This window comes from Natrix helvetica (assembly GCF_964273705.1).
Source record: "Natrix helvetica genome assembly, chromosome: 4".
Lineage (NCBI taxonomy): Eukaryota > Metazoa > Chordata > Lepidosauria > Squamata > Natricidae > Natrix > Natrix helvetica.
The window spans coordinates 36,047,206-36,062,376 of NC_138550.1; the positions used below are offsets into that span (position 1 = coordinate 36,047,206).

General features: G+C 39.3%; 1 long non-coding RNA gene across 1 annotated transcript; it reads right to left on the reverse strand.

The window, feature by feature from the left end:
• Positions 1–384: 384 nt before the first annotated feature.
• Positions 385–1,948, reverse strand: LOC309391825. The gene is made up of 3 exons (XR_014175337.1): positions 1,823–1,948; positions 818–1,382; positions 385–707 (listed from the first exon to the last, which is right to left on the reverse strand). It is a non-coding gene; the product is annotated as an uncharacterized lncRNA (long non-coding RNA).
• Between the last annotated feature and the right edge of the window lie 13,223 nt (positions 1,949–15,171).

Sequence of the window (15,171 nt, forward strand, 5' to 3'; positions counted from 1 at the left end):
CTATGTAATAAAATTGTAATACAGTTTAAGCTGCTATATAGATTTGTAATTTCTAGCCACAGAGCTACTATATGAGTTTTCCCATGGTCTGTCCATCACACAAGGTATTAGGTCAGCAGTCCTGAATGTCTTTTTGGAAGAATTTAGCAATTGGCTAAACAAGGAGCATATCTTGTCCATATATTTTAATTTAATCATTTCTTCTTATTATAATTTAGAAAAATGGCAACAAACCCTCCCAAATGTTTGGACAAGGTTGGAACAAATGAAACTATACATGTTAGAAACATCTATTAAATTATCTCATTTGGAAAGACCAACCCATCCCACCCCTTAATTTCTTCATTGAAATTTCATTTCATTTTCTTTTCTATTTTTGTTTATTATGACTACCAGAATTTTCAGGAAAGCAAAGCAAAGTCAGATATCTTATCTTATTTCCAGACAAATGAGTTGGGGCAAATATAAAGAATAGAGACATTTTCTGAAGCCATTCAGTACCCACTCCAACCTCTGGTTAAATAGTCCAAGACTGGATGATTTCAGCAAAGAGTCCTGAAGCAATCTAGTCCGGAAATGTCCAAACTGAGATGAGAATTATTCTCTTTTCTCCCCCTGCACGGGCTGAAATGCTTCTAGGCTGGATAGTATCAGGAATTCTCAACAATGGCTGGGAAGGATGAACGAAGACCAGGAACACTGATAGTCTAAGTGGGAAAGAGATGATAGGGTATGCATTATCAAATTATTTCTCCCATAACTGGTCAGAAATATTGATCTGCTGGAAGAAGATATAGGTCATGCCCAATCAACTCACCTGCATGAGCTGGTGAGAACTGTTCTAAAGTCTGTAGAGATTCTCAATTATCCAGGTCATGGTTGTCCCAAAGGTTCTTTTTCAGGAGGCAACTGGACTTTCTTGTTTTTTCTTTCAAAATTTTTCACTTCTCATCCAAGAAGCTTTTTCAGCTCTGACTGGATAGTGGGGAATGGAAGGATTTATATTCCTTGCAGACAGCTGGTCATTTGCATCCTTTTAGAGGGTCATTAAAGCACTTGGAGGTTTATCTGTGTCCTCAGGGTCACCTGATTAGTGCTCCAGGTTCCTGTAGTCTGCAATTTTTTCTCTGGAAATCCATTCCTAGTCTCACACCATTCAATTTCATCCCAAATTGTATAGCTAAAAGTCTGTAGAGATTCTCAGTCATCCAGGTCATGGTTGTCCCAAAGGTGTTTTTTCAGGAAGCAACTGGACTTTCTTGTTTTTTCTTTGAAGACATTTCGCTTCTCATACAAGAAACTTCTTCAGTTCATGTTGATGATTCTGAAGCAAGGAGACTGCATGGTTGCCTCCCTCCCAAATGCCAACACTTCCAGATAGCCTAAGGAAGGGAAAACAGTTATGGAGCATGCATTGATTCCTTTTTCCTCAGGCCATCAATGCATAAACCAGAACACAACTCAACTCAACTCCTCTTAGTGTCATTTCTATATCTTCTACAGGGATTGTTTCTTACTTTCTAGTTTTTTGGCGCGGATGCCTGAACTGCAGCATAAAACTTTGGAAATCAACATAGACATATGGGAACACCAAAGGAAATGTAGGTAAACAGGTGGACCAAGCATTTTAAGGATTAACAACATTTGTTTCAAAGGAAATTGTGTTAACATCTTATCCCTATCACTCTCCCAAAACATTTTCTAGTGTACTTGCAGTAAACATGCTGGCAGGCAGCCTCACTAGAAACTTCCCAACAACCCACTGAGTTAGTAGCACAGTCTATTTCTTAAATATGATCAAATGAAAAACAAAATGTCTTACACTTCCCATCCAATTAATGCAAGTGAGGACATCTTTGGTTTTCCAGATCTACAGTTCCTAGCATCCGTGGCGGCTAAATGGTTAGAATGCAATAAGTGGTGGTGCAGTGCAGTAATGGTATCCTCTTTTCTTCACCACTGGTTTGGTAGCGGGAGCATGCATCTGGGCATGTGCCAGTGGTGGGATTCAGCCAGTTCACACCTGTTCGGGAGAATCGGTTGTTAACTTTCTAAGCGGTTGGGAGAACCAGTTGTTGGAAGAAATCCTATTTTGTTTTTTTCCACTTTACAGGGCTAATCATGTAAGGAAGGCAGGAAGGAAACATTCTGATGTGGCTTCTAATCTAATCTTTATTGCCCTGCTTACAGAAACTGCCTCTCTGGTTAACCCGTATTAAATTGTAGCAGCTAAGCCGAAGCCCCCATCAACATGAGTGATGTTGAGTTGATCACGCCCACCCAGTCACATGACCACTGAGCCACACGTACCCAGCTGGTCATTAGGGCAAAGAACCAGTTGTTAAATTATTTCAAACCCACCACTAGCATGCACAGAATCTTCTGGGCATGTGCAGAAGATCTGTGATGACATTTGGGTGGGTGGGTGGAGCCTTATGCCGCCGCCACTACTGGTTCAGCCGAGCTGGTGCAAACCAGCAGAATATAAGTTCTGGTGCAGTGGTTAGAAGGCTACTTCTGCTGACTGCCAGCTGACTGCAATTTGGCAGTTCAAATCTCTCCAGGCTCAAGGTTGACTCAGCCTTCCATCCTTCCGAGGTCAGTAAAATGAGGACCCAGATTGTTGGGGGCAATATGCTGACTCTGTAAACCATTTAGAGAGGGCTGTAAAGCACTGTGAAGTGGTATATAAGTCTAAGTGCTATTGCTATCCCTCCCATTAGCTATCCTGACTAGAGCTGCTGGGGGAAAGGAGGGATAGGGTTTGAAAGTATTTAAAGGACCACCAGTTTCTCATCCCTGCCTTATGCATATTCTAAACATATAGTTTCATATCTGAATCCATGAAGGAATGAACAATGCAACCAACTGCCTTTTTGCTGTGTTTTGCAGACCTATAGAAGAAGCTGCCCTAACACACACACACACACACACACACACACACACACCAATTGCAAATTTGCTCATTGCAAATTCCTGTGCACATTCAATTTAAATGAAACAGACACTCCTACATGCACATCGTTTCTCCCACAGAAGTCAATGGGAAACTGCTTCCTTGTTGTTTCGGATTGGAAAATTGCCTTTAAATTTTAATCAGAGAACAGCAGTTGCTATTGTGGGATATGAATAATCGACATAGACTTCTGCTCCTTTATCGTTGCCTGAAAGTTATATTGGAATATGGTGGCTGTACTCCAGTACATTAGACTCAGTTCCACAGGCAGGCAGAACATTTTCCCTGTGTTGCTGCCATTTTCCCTTCAGTCCGCCTATTTCCATGTCATTATTTCTGCTAGCTCTAAAGAAATACATTTTGAAATGTGTCTTAATAGTCATTATAATTCTTGGCCAGTTTAAACATTAAAACAGAAACATCTTTTCTACAGTATGAGTTGGCAACTAAATGCAGATTAACCAAAAAATTGCAAATGAACATATTTAACAAGCATCACTCATTCTCAGAAAAGAAAAATTGCCTAAACAGATGTAAAAAAAAATGATGTGGGAGGAGATGGTAAATTGCAGCTGGCAGAAAATATAGGAAAATAGATTATTTTAATTGTACGATGTAGCTAACCAATACAAAGCAGCAAAAGTTAGTTTGGGGGGAGGGGTGTGAGGGTTGCGTTTTATTAATACAAAGCATTGGATATTCAGAAGAGGATAGTGAAACAACAAAACTGCCTGCCAGACAGATTTTCTATACAGTCTGTGGGATGCTGGTGGGTATTTCTTTTGTTAGATTTTATCATGTTTAGTCTCCCTTTATTTCTACATGAAATGTGTAGTTACCTTTTGCTTTTGTAATATAGATTTTGGTGTTTCAATATTAGTTATATGTTATTAACATATACCAAGCATACAACCATGTTGATGATAACTTCACTTAAGTTGGCAACAGTGGTAGGATTCAATTTTTTTACTACTGGTTCTGTGGGCGTGGCTTAGTGGGCATGGCAGAGGAAGGATACTGTACAATCTTCATTCCCTCCCGATCAGCTGGGACTCGGGAGGCAGAGAATAGATGGGGGCGAGGCCTTTCAGAGGTGGTATTTACCGGTTCTCCAAACTACTCAAAATTTCCACTACCAGTTCTCTAGAACTGGTCAGAACCTGCTGAATACCACCTCTGGTTGGCAAGAAGCAGAAGGATTCTGGTAAAGATATAGAATCATTGTGAAATATATGAAGGTACAGGCAGAGAAATTGATATGTGTTGTCATTTCCCTCATATTGTTTTTAAATCTTCCTCTTCTGTAAATCAAGGGATCTTCAAATCTTTTAAGTCCTTTCCACTAGAGATAATTGAAACAGAACGGGGTAAGACTTGAGGGGTTCCCTCAAAAGAGCAATTATTTATTTATTTATATGCCACTTTTATTATTTTTAAAAATAACTCAAGGAGGCAAACAGATCCAACACACCTTCATCCTCCTATTTTCCAGACTTCAACAACCCGGTGTGGTGAGTTGGGCTGAGAGAGAGTGACAGGCCCAAAGTCACCCAGCTTCCTTTTATGGCTAAGGGGTACTAGAACTCTGTCTCCTGTTTTCTAGACTGGTGTTGTTAGATTGGGTAATGGATAGGCACACACAGGCTAACGGTAACAGCAGCTCTTTATTAAGTACAACAAGTGAGAACAATCCAGCGAAGGTTGAGTCTGACAGCAGCCCTTTTATAGGGAGCTGTCAGACCCTTCGACCAATAGGATTAAATCTCTGTTCCCGCTGGAACAGAGGACCTTGGTGGAAACCACTATAGTTAAAGCAAATATCTAACAGATGTCTTAGCCAAATCCGACATTTTCTTTTCCAATTGACCTCCGAGCTTAGCTTCTCTCTACAAACCATCTTCCTCCTTTCTTCTGGCTCTTTTGAAATATTACTGAAATCTCAGCAACCCAAGCCAACATGATCAATGGTGAAGGATCTGGGATTTGTGGTGGACAAATATTAGAGGGTTACAAGGTCTTTATATATATACCACAGCAGCAAATTCCAGTGGTATGTAATCATCTTTGGAAGACTATTATTTCCAAAAACCGACTGAAATATATTATGGAAGGGAACTCATTGGTTGCTGTTTATTGTGCTAATGCAGTGATCTTTTAACAAGATGTGACCTGGAGATACTCGGCTGAAACAGTAAACATGAACCATTAGAAATAAATATAAGAATCTTACATCCTGTTCATTTGAGGTCATTTGGGGTCATTTCTTATTTCTGGTTAAAACTCATGAATGTTAGAAGGGGAGGGAATGATAAATAACAGATAAGGAATACCAACTACTAGAATATGAAAGAATAGGAGGGGAATATAATTAGAACAACTCTGATTTTGACCTCTCCAATAGTTAGCTAATAATACCTGTGAATTCCTAGAATACAAGTGGTATAAGCAACAAAAACATGTCAGATAGAAAAAGATAATTTTCCTGAACATTCTTTCAGAAAAGCAGTAGAAACCACTAAGGCCGTGATGACAAACCTATGATACGCATGCCACAGGTGGCACATGGAGGCCTCTCTGCTGGCACATGAGCCGTCACCCCAGCTGAGCTCCATATTTTTTGGAGTATAAGACTCACCTTTTTCCCTCAAAGAAGAGGCTGAAAATCTGGGTGTGTCCTATACACTGAATACAGCATTTTTTTTGCCTCCTGAAACCCCGTCTCCTTCACCAAAATGGCCGTGCATAGCTTGTAGGAGGCTTTCAGAGAACTCCTGGGGGCTGGGGAGGGCAAAATGATTTCCCCCCCCCCCCAGCCCCCAGGAGCACTCAATAAGCTTCCAAATGCTTTTCTTTTTGACAAAAAACAGGCCAATTTTCATGAAAAATGGGCCATTTTTAAAAATTTGCCTCTTCAAAACCTTGGTGCGTCTTATACTCCGAAAAATATGGTAACTATATACATTTAACAGGAAGTGCCTCACAGGAGCAGATAGAAATAAATCCTAGCGATGCAGGGAATGCATCACTGAACAATGGAGATGAATGCTAGAGAGGAATAAAGCAGCTTACAAAGCAGACATAATACATGTAACAATGTAGGCATGCAGGGGGGAAATCAGGGGGCAGCACCCACCCTGCATCCCTTTTTTGGTTCCAGGAGGCTTCAGGGAGGCCTGCTAGGCCCAAAATGGGGCCGGGGAGGGTCGTGCATGCATGCGCAGGGGTGGGGGAAGCGCAGGGGCTCATGTGCGCATTGTATTATGGATGTGGGTTAAGGCATTTCACTAGCCTAGCTCAGATTAGTCTGTAGCCCCAGTAGTGTTGAATGCTTTTTCAAATGCTATTAGAAAGTATTCGTTTCTTGATATAATGCTGTGAACCCAGTAATTGTAGTCAATATTAAGTTAGTGATTCTCAGCGTTTCCTTTTTGCTATTTCCTAGCTTAAAATTAATTCAAATATATTTCATTGTGCATTTATAACATCTCAGAACTTAATGGGCCTTATAATTCAAGGTATTATTATAACAATAGAGTAGTACATTGCAAAACTACAATTAAATATTTCTATTGCTTGTTCAAATGAAATATGATTTAATTTGCAATTAGCTTTCCTATCACCAGTTTCTTCTGGTTCCAATTCAAGATCCATGTAATATTTTTTCCAGGTCATTCTGCTATTTCAGGTTCTTTTTAGAAGTCAGTATATTCAAGGATGCATGGTTATATTCAGGAAACCTGCAACTAGTCATTGCTAACCTACACCTGAGCACAAAGTACTGTCAGCCAGTCAGTGATCAGTTGCTGCGAAGATGCATGCTGTATTGTCCTATTTCCCCTCTTGAAAGAAATAAAAGGGAAAATTAAGAAAATTGGACCATTGCTTCCTGCTATCTTGTCTTCTTTTATCATTGGACTCTCAGAGAAAATAGTCACTTCCATTGGACTTACTTCAGACGATATTTGATCAATTGAGAAACAGATTTTTCAATCACTTCAGGCTAAATGTATAGCTTTGGAAAATAAAATAGTTGGCACATTTGGGAAAAAACTTGTAAGCTCTGTAAGGCAAATATCTGGACATGCAAAACAAGTTCATTAGAAGATGGGAAACGTGGGAGAGTAAAACAGAGGTCATTGGTATAAAATGGGAGAGAAAATTGGATAATTTGGCTCTACTAGAATTGAGAAAGAAATAATTTTGTTTGAGATTTAGTTATGCCAGAAAGCTCTGAAGAATGTATTAGAGAATTATACAAGCTTTGATTAGTGTTTTGACTAGTGTTTTAGATTTGAAGGAAAATGATACTGAGGCAGAGATTGATAAAGTTTATGCAATAAATTCACAATGTGCAAGAACAAGAATGTTCCTAGAGATGTTTTGGTGCTGATCGCTGCCACCGCCGATCACCGCAGTTTGCCACATCTACCGATCGCTGTCGCCTCATTTGCTGCTGATTGCTGCCGCCAAATGGCAATCGGTGGCAATTGGCGGCAGTGATCAGCGATAGGCAGCAGCAGCAGCAATCCCCACTACCTAGAACAGCTGATCAGTGGTATTCCGGGAGGCCGATCCAATAGCTCAGCAGAGAAGGCGCCAGCGTTCCCCGAGGAGGGCAGCAGCACAAGGACGCTAGTCAGAAGAATACCAGATGGATTCTGGGAAATAGAGGCAGATTATTTTTTCTTGTTTACCTCCTCTAAAGCTAATATCCGTCTTACAGTCCGGAGCATCTTATAGTGCAAAAAATACGGTAGTTATTCTAAAAGAAATTCTTATCAGACCTCAGCATAGAAGGAAATACTTGACTTACTATCTGGGACCAGAATTTCCATTGTTAGCAAGGTTGCTGTTAAGTAATTCAGGCCCAATTTTATGACCTTTTTTGCCACAGTTAGTAAGTGAATCATGTGGTCATTAAGCAAACCTGACTTCTCCTATTGACGTTGCTTGTCGAATGCCAGCTAGGGAAGTTGCAAATGGGTGATCAGATGACCTTGGAATTCTGCAACCATTGTGAATACTTGTCAGCTGCCAAGTGTCTGAATTTTGATCATGTGACTGGGGGGATACTGTGATGCTTGCAAGTGCAAAGACCAGTTGAAAGTCACTTTGACAGCACCATTGAACACTTGCTAAATTAATGGTTGTAAGTCAAGGAGTACCATTTTTGATTGAAAAATTAAATCAGAAAAAAAGATTGTGTTTTGCTGGGATAAATTTGCAGTGATCATTTTTACTTTTAAACGCAGAATTTTGACCTTTCAAAGGGTAAGAAACTTTTGAAAAAATATAAAGCAGAGTTGGAAGAAGAGCAAACAGAACTTTCAGTAGAGTTTTCAGAATAATTAAAGCATATGTGAAAGGACACTCAAAAAGGACACTGAATGGAACAACTAATACTGATTTTCTAAACTCTTGGCTTGACTATAGTTTACAAATGTCTTATATGGAATATAAATAGAGCAAATGCTCCCCAAAAGAGAAAAAGAATCCTATTACTTAAAAAATTGAAACAAAATATAATTTGCTTAGAGGAGACTCACATTAGGAAGAAAGATATAAAATTTGATTCATAAAAATTTGGATGAATAATTTATTTCAGCAGGATCTTAAAAAAATGAATGTTTTGTTTTTGTTTAATTAATTCTCAGCTAAAGTCAAAACATTTATTGACTGATAAAGTGGCAGATTAGTTGTATGAAACCTGTGAGAAAAATACTTAAACCATTCAAGGTAAGTTGCAAATGTCATCATTTTTATTTGACATATTAGGCTTGTGGAGAATCTTTTCTTTTGGGACTGATCCTTGGATAAAAGGATTTATCCAGAGTGGAGGAATGGGTGTGAAGATGATTGAGATGGCTAAGTTGATGGATTTTATTAAAAGACAGAAAATTGTCTAAGTTTAATGCTGATTGGAAAGTCTTTTTTGACTTTTTGCATGAAATTGAAAAAAATGATATATGGTTTTGTTGATTAGAGAAAAGAAGATTATAAAAATATAAACAATGCTGTAACTATAAATAAGGGATTAATTAACATTTATAATAAATAAATATATAAATTAACTTCTTACTTTAGTGCTGGAAAAGAAAATTGGAACTTATTCTTTTTATTTGTTTGTTTGTTCTTTATTCTTTATTTGTTTTAGGTTTGCTTCTGTTTTTTTCTTCTCCTCTTTCCTTTCTCTTCTTTTTTATTATAAATAGTAATTTTGGTTAGTTTTAACCTTTCCTCTTAACATTTTAATAAATGCACATAAAAGAGAAAGAGAAGAGGTACAGTAATTTTAGAGAAGGAAGTACATTTACAATTATAAAGGTAAAGGTTCCCCTTGCACATATGTGCTAGTCATTCCCGACTCTTGGGGACGGTGCTCATCTCTGTTTCAAAGGCAAAGAGTCAGCGCTGTCCGCAGACGTATCAGTGGTCATGTGGCCGGCATGACTAAACGCCGAAGGTGCACGGAATATTGTTACCTTCCCACCAAAGGTGGTCCTTATTTTTCTACTTGCCTTTTTACGTGCTTTCGAACTGCTATGTTGGCAGAAGCTGGGACAAGTAACGGAAGCTCGCTCCGTTGCGTGGCGCTAGGGATTCGAACCACGAAACTGCCAACTTTTCACTTGACAAGCTCAGCATCTTAGCCACTGAGCCACCGAGTTACAATTGTACTTTATGTATAATTGCTATAAAGAAGATTGGGAACCCTTTCTTTATATCTTCTTTCTTTTCTATTTTTTCTTTTTCTTCTAGCTTTCTCTTTTATTTTCACTTTTTCTTTTTTCTTTTCTTTTAGTTTGTATTACTTTACTGTTGTTTTTAAAACTTTAAATAAAATTATATTGCACTGAGATAAGTTCCAAAGTTACAATACATACATTTCCCTTTTTAGACATTTCAACAATTAGGTCATCTTGGATCAATTTCAGTAGCAACTATAAATATCCTTTGCTTAAGTGTGTTAGTTCATGAGATATATGAATTTTCTCACCTTTATCCAGCCTCAGCCAAAAGATTATGTTTTCACAAACCCTTAACTCAATTTTCTCATAACTAAATAAAAGGACCCTAGTTACTTCTACTGGAGTGAATTTTTAGAAGACATAAAGACCATAAATATCAGATTCTGCATCGTCGCCTTTAAAATTGGAATATAAGGCTGTTTATACAAGCCTGGAAGTTCATGGTTCTGCTATTGTTAATGGATTCTCTGTTTTATGTCCTGCTGAACAGCACAGAATAGCAAAACATCAATATACATACACTCTGGCTTTGACTTGAATCTCAGGTCATTCCATTATCCTCAGTACAATATTGTTGTCCTAATGGAAAAGACAAACAAAGCAGGGTACATTGGCAGCTGAATCTCTCTAAAGAACTGATTTATTGTTACTGATGCAGCATGTGATACTGAAATATTGTGTTGTGATTATAACTAATATTTTTTCATTCTTTACCCAAGGAAAGCTATGCCCCTGACTCAAAAAAGAAGAAAAGTGAAAACTCAGTAGGCTTTCCTAAATACAAATGAATATCCAGTTTAACACGGAGAAATAAAACTTCATTCATTTTAGGTTGAATTTAAGGAATAAATCTATTGACTGAGTTCTCTGTATTCTCTATACAGAGTTCTGTATTCTACAGAACTATTTTCAGTACAGTATTTGTTCTTAGTTGAATATTTAGAGACAGATATCAATGTTGTCTCATATGAGGGTGAAATGGGTGAAATTAATAGGGATTATATCCAAAACCAAAATAAATTAAAATACGCAGCTCTCGACTATAACATCTTAAGCGACTTACTACTTTAGAGAACTACTGAAGTCCCACAGTCAGTTTGGATTTATCCTACTAAAATTAATCACCCAAACCAAACGTAAGGTATTCACTTGAAAACAATTTATGTTTACACTTAGGAAATTCTTACTACCTTGATCTTAAATTCAAAACCCTTCCTTATGATTCAGTTCCCCAAAATGTGTCCCTACTCAGTTTTAAGACTTGAAGCTAATGTTCCAAGCATTATATCTCAGGACTGACTCGAAGTCAGAACTCAAAATCACGGTCTACAGGAACTGTTATCTTTGCTACTATCAGAAAATTTACAAGTGTCATTGACATCAAACTTGCATGAATGAATTATTTAGTCTTGGTCTTTCTAATTTAGGACAATTAAACCTTGTGGAGGGGTAATCAATGGCAAAGGAATGAATTAGGATAATTTATCATCAGAATTATCTCACTTGAATTTTATCTGCAAATGTTAGACGGCCACAAATCCTCTTCTCCATATTTATAAATTCTAACCAGAGGTGGGTTGCCTCATTCTAACCAGTGGTGATTTGGCCTGGGTCGCACAACCAGCAGCAACCCAGGCTGGCCACGCCCCCCTCTTCTGCCGTTGCTGGCATGTTTCTGGGCATGAACAGAACAATTAACAGTCAACTACGCATACACAAACAATGCATAGCAGGCGTGCACGTGAGCATGAAGCGAACCCGTACCAACCAGTACAGGACCCCCCTGATTCTAACCCTCAGGGGTCCTAGTGGTTCCAGAGAGGTTGAAACTGTTCCCTTCAGAATCTCTTATATGATGTCCACTCTTCTCTGTCCAATTACTTCCAAAGTTGAGAACCGTACAGTTAAATCTTAAACTCATTTTTTTTAAAGAACGTTAAGTCTTTATTCAATCTTAGTTGCCAAAAACCTTTGTTGAGTCATACAATTGCACAAGATATGTTCCTTAACTGTTTTATGTTTTTTTTAATACTGGATTTTCTGTAGCCATTTTTTCTTTATTTCTAATGTTGGTTAAAGAACAAAAAAATTGATTTAGTCAAAAAGTGAAGACATGGGGCAAAATAGCTTGAGTATAAATGGTGAAATTATAAATGTTTAGAAACTTTTCTTCATTTAAGTTCCTCCCATTTCTAATATTGATGCTATAGTACACAGCATAGTACATAGATCATTAAAACAATTTAAATTAAAAGACACCAGATGCAAGCTTAAAATTACTGGCCAGAGCTCTTAGTTAAAATTTAATGTAGAATAGTTTTGTCCCCAGACTGCCATTGAATTTAATAGGTATACAGTAGGTGCATATTGTATGTATACAATTTAGTTATGATATATTCAACCATGTGTTCCGGTTAAAGCTGCGCCTTTGCATGTGTAAGCCCAATTCCTATTAGATACACTTCAGGTTTTCCTTCTCTGGCAGGCAGAGCAGGAAAAATATGTAAGTTTGGCTTAGCCATAATATATACAAAAATTTAACATCCAGTTCTCATGAACCAGACTTACATATATTTTACATGTAAGAGTTTCCCAAACTTCCTCCAATTCTTCATTTCTGAGTATATGCAGATGTATCTTTGGTGTCCTATTTAAAAATACTGCCCACGTCTTTTTCCTGAGAATTTCTATCCATGGGATTCTGTCTAGGGTTTCTCTATGCTTGTTGGAATGACCTTTTCTGAAATCTACTACCCAGTCACATTAATTCTCCAATTTCTCTTTCAATAGTATTTTGAATTCCAAAATGACATGGTTACTACCTAGTTCCAAAGTTTCCTTTACTTCCCCCCCCCCCCCCTGGAACCAGCTCTTCTCTATTATTTAGATCACATGTAGGAAAATCAATCCTTCCTCTCGTTCACCTTTCTGAAAACGAAACATTACAGAACTTTAGGAAAGTTGGCTGAATTGGTCTGGGGAGTCCCACATTATCACGTTTCTCCCCCCTGCATTTATAATTTGATCGATAGGAAATTTATCCATCTCTTATGATTAGGTTGGTTATCTCTAGCACATTAAATTGGTCTATGTCTGGTGATTAAAGGACCCAAATGGCATCCAGAGAGAGCTGGAGGTTATTTTTGAGAATCTGCTGCATGGTTCAACAGAGGCTTTGGCCGTTATTTGGAATGCAGTTGAGGCTTGGACTGGATCACACCTTGCATCCTCACTCTTCCCATGAATCCTGTGGAACTCTGTGGAAGAACTGAGGGAAATGAAATGGGAGATGCCTAGAGCAGGGGTCTCCAACCTTGGCAACTTTAAGCCTGGTGGACTTCAACTCCCAGAATTCCCCCAGCTAATTCCCCCAGTCAGGCTTAAAGTTGCAAAGGTTGGAGACCCCTGCTGTAGAGTGTTGTTTAGGTTAATGAAAGATGAACTCAACCAAACATAAGTATGAACTATTAGGATCTACCTTGTGGTGGTAAGAGTGGCAAAGTGTCAATATCTCTCCACCCTTATTGCATCTAGACAGCCATTCAATGGCCATGTTTCAAGCCATTCTAGACAGGGGGACTTTCTAGATTTATCCACATTACTGTGCAATGAATGAATGTTCAAAATCATCTCCAGATACTGTATGACAGGCTTGATTTAGATTCTGTGTAGTTGCCTGAGGCACAGTCTTATTCTGTTATCTGGGAATGGTTTGAGCCTGTTGGGACTGAGAAAGTTAACAGGTTTTTATGATTGTGAGGTCGGCCACCTGCCCATTAGATCCAGGCCTGTCCTGTTTGGCTGAGGCTGCCTCTGTGCATGTGTGTGTGCCTGTGTAACATGTAGTTGGACTTTAGTTCTCCTCCTCATAAGGAGGCATTGGTTCACCCTTCCTCAAACCATTTTTGGATCTCACCATGCTGGACAATTTTTATCCAGAACCCAACCTCCCTTTTTTAGGGATGGTTGGGAGAGCAAGTAATTGCACAAACTATTTCAAGGGACTCTGGATTATATAAATGACTTTGAGTTGGTTTCAGGCTTGGGCATGAGACAGAAATGGCACTGGTCATGCTTTTGGGTAATGTCTGGAAAGAGCAGGATGGGGGTAGTGCATCACTCCTGGCTCTGGCTGATTTCTTCCAAATGTATCTTTCAAATACATTCATCCTACCACATCACATTTTGGGCAGCACACCTTAGCTTGGAAATACATAAACCATTATCCAAAAAGCTTTCTTTGGTATGATCTTTGTAACCAATTGTTCATTTCCAGTATTGTTTTTCTTTCACCAGAAACGGGTGAAGACAAATCACCTGTTGTTAGATTGGGTAATGGATAGGCACACACAGGCTTAACGGTAACAGCTCTTTATTAAGTACAACAAGTGAGAGCAATCCAGCGAAGGTTGAGTCTGACAGCAGTCCTTTTATAGGGAGCTGCCAGACCCTTCAACCAATAGAATTAAACCTCTGTTCCCGCCAGAACAGAGGACCTTGGTGGAAACCACTGAAGTTAGAGCAACTATCTAACACCTGTGATCCAGCATCTTCACCCTCCTGCCCATCGCTTCACATCCCCTTCCAGTTTGAGTCTTCTTGTTCATGTAAAAAAAAGTCTTTTGTATCACTTCTTCTCATTAGATAAGACTGATAAGTGAAACTCATCATCCTATCTCCCCATCCACAGTTTCCTAATTAATATTACAGTGCTATTGGGCAACCATGAACCAGTGTGATCTTTTAAAAAAAAAGAATAGAAAAATAGAAGCAGCTCCTGTACAGTATAAACCCAATGACCAACCTATGGCACACGCTGGCCAGCTGACTTCGGCCTTCTTTTGAAGCCATTTTTCATTTGAGATCATTTTTTGAGGCCTTGAAGCCTCCGGAGTGTGAAAAACCGGACCTATGGGCAAACCAAAAGTTCGGGGATGGACTTCCATTTTGGCCGTAGGGCCATTTTTCGCCCTCTGGAGCCTTCAGGAGGCTTCCTTGAATCTTCCGGAGCACAAAAACGGACCTACAGAAAAAGGCTCGTAGGGCTGATTTTTGTTCCCGGGAGCCTTCAAGGCCTCCTGAAGGTTCCGAAGGTCAAAAATTGGCCCTACAGACAAACCAGAAGTCACAATTCCCGAACCTCTGGGTTCCCTGCAAGTCCACTTTTCGCCCTCTGGAGCCTTCAGGGAAGCTCCTGAGGCCTCTGGGGGGGAGGCATGGGGGTTGTTTTCACCCTCCCCAGGCTCCTAGAAAGCCTCTGTAGCCTCGGGAGGGAGAAAAAACCATGCCAAAAGTGGGGGGAGCTTTGCTGGTCACGTGCATGGGGGGTGTTGTTGCTCGCATAGCATTATGGGTATGGCACACCTCCACACGACCCCCCCCGAACTCGCTCCGCTTTTGGCACGGGAGTTTGCTGGTATAAACCAATCTACTGAGGAGAGTGCATTTTGTTGCATCACGTCCCAT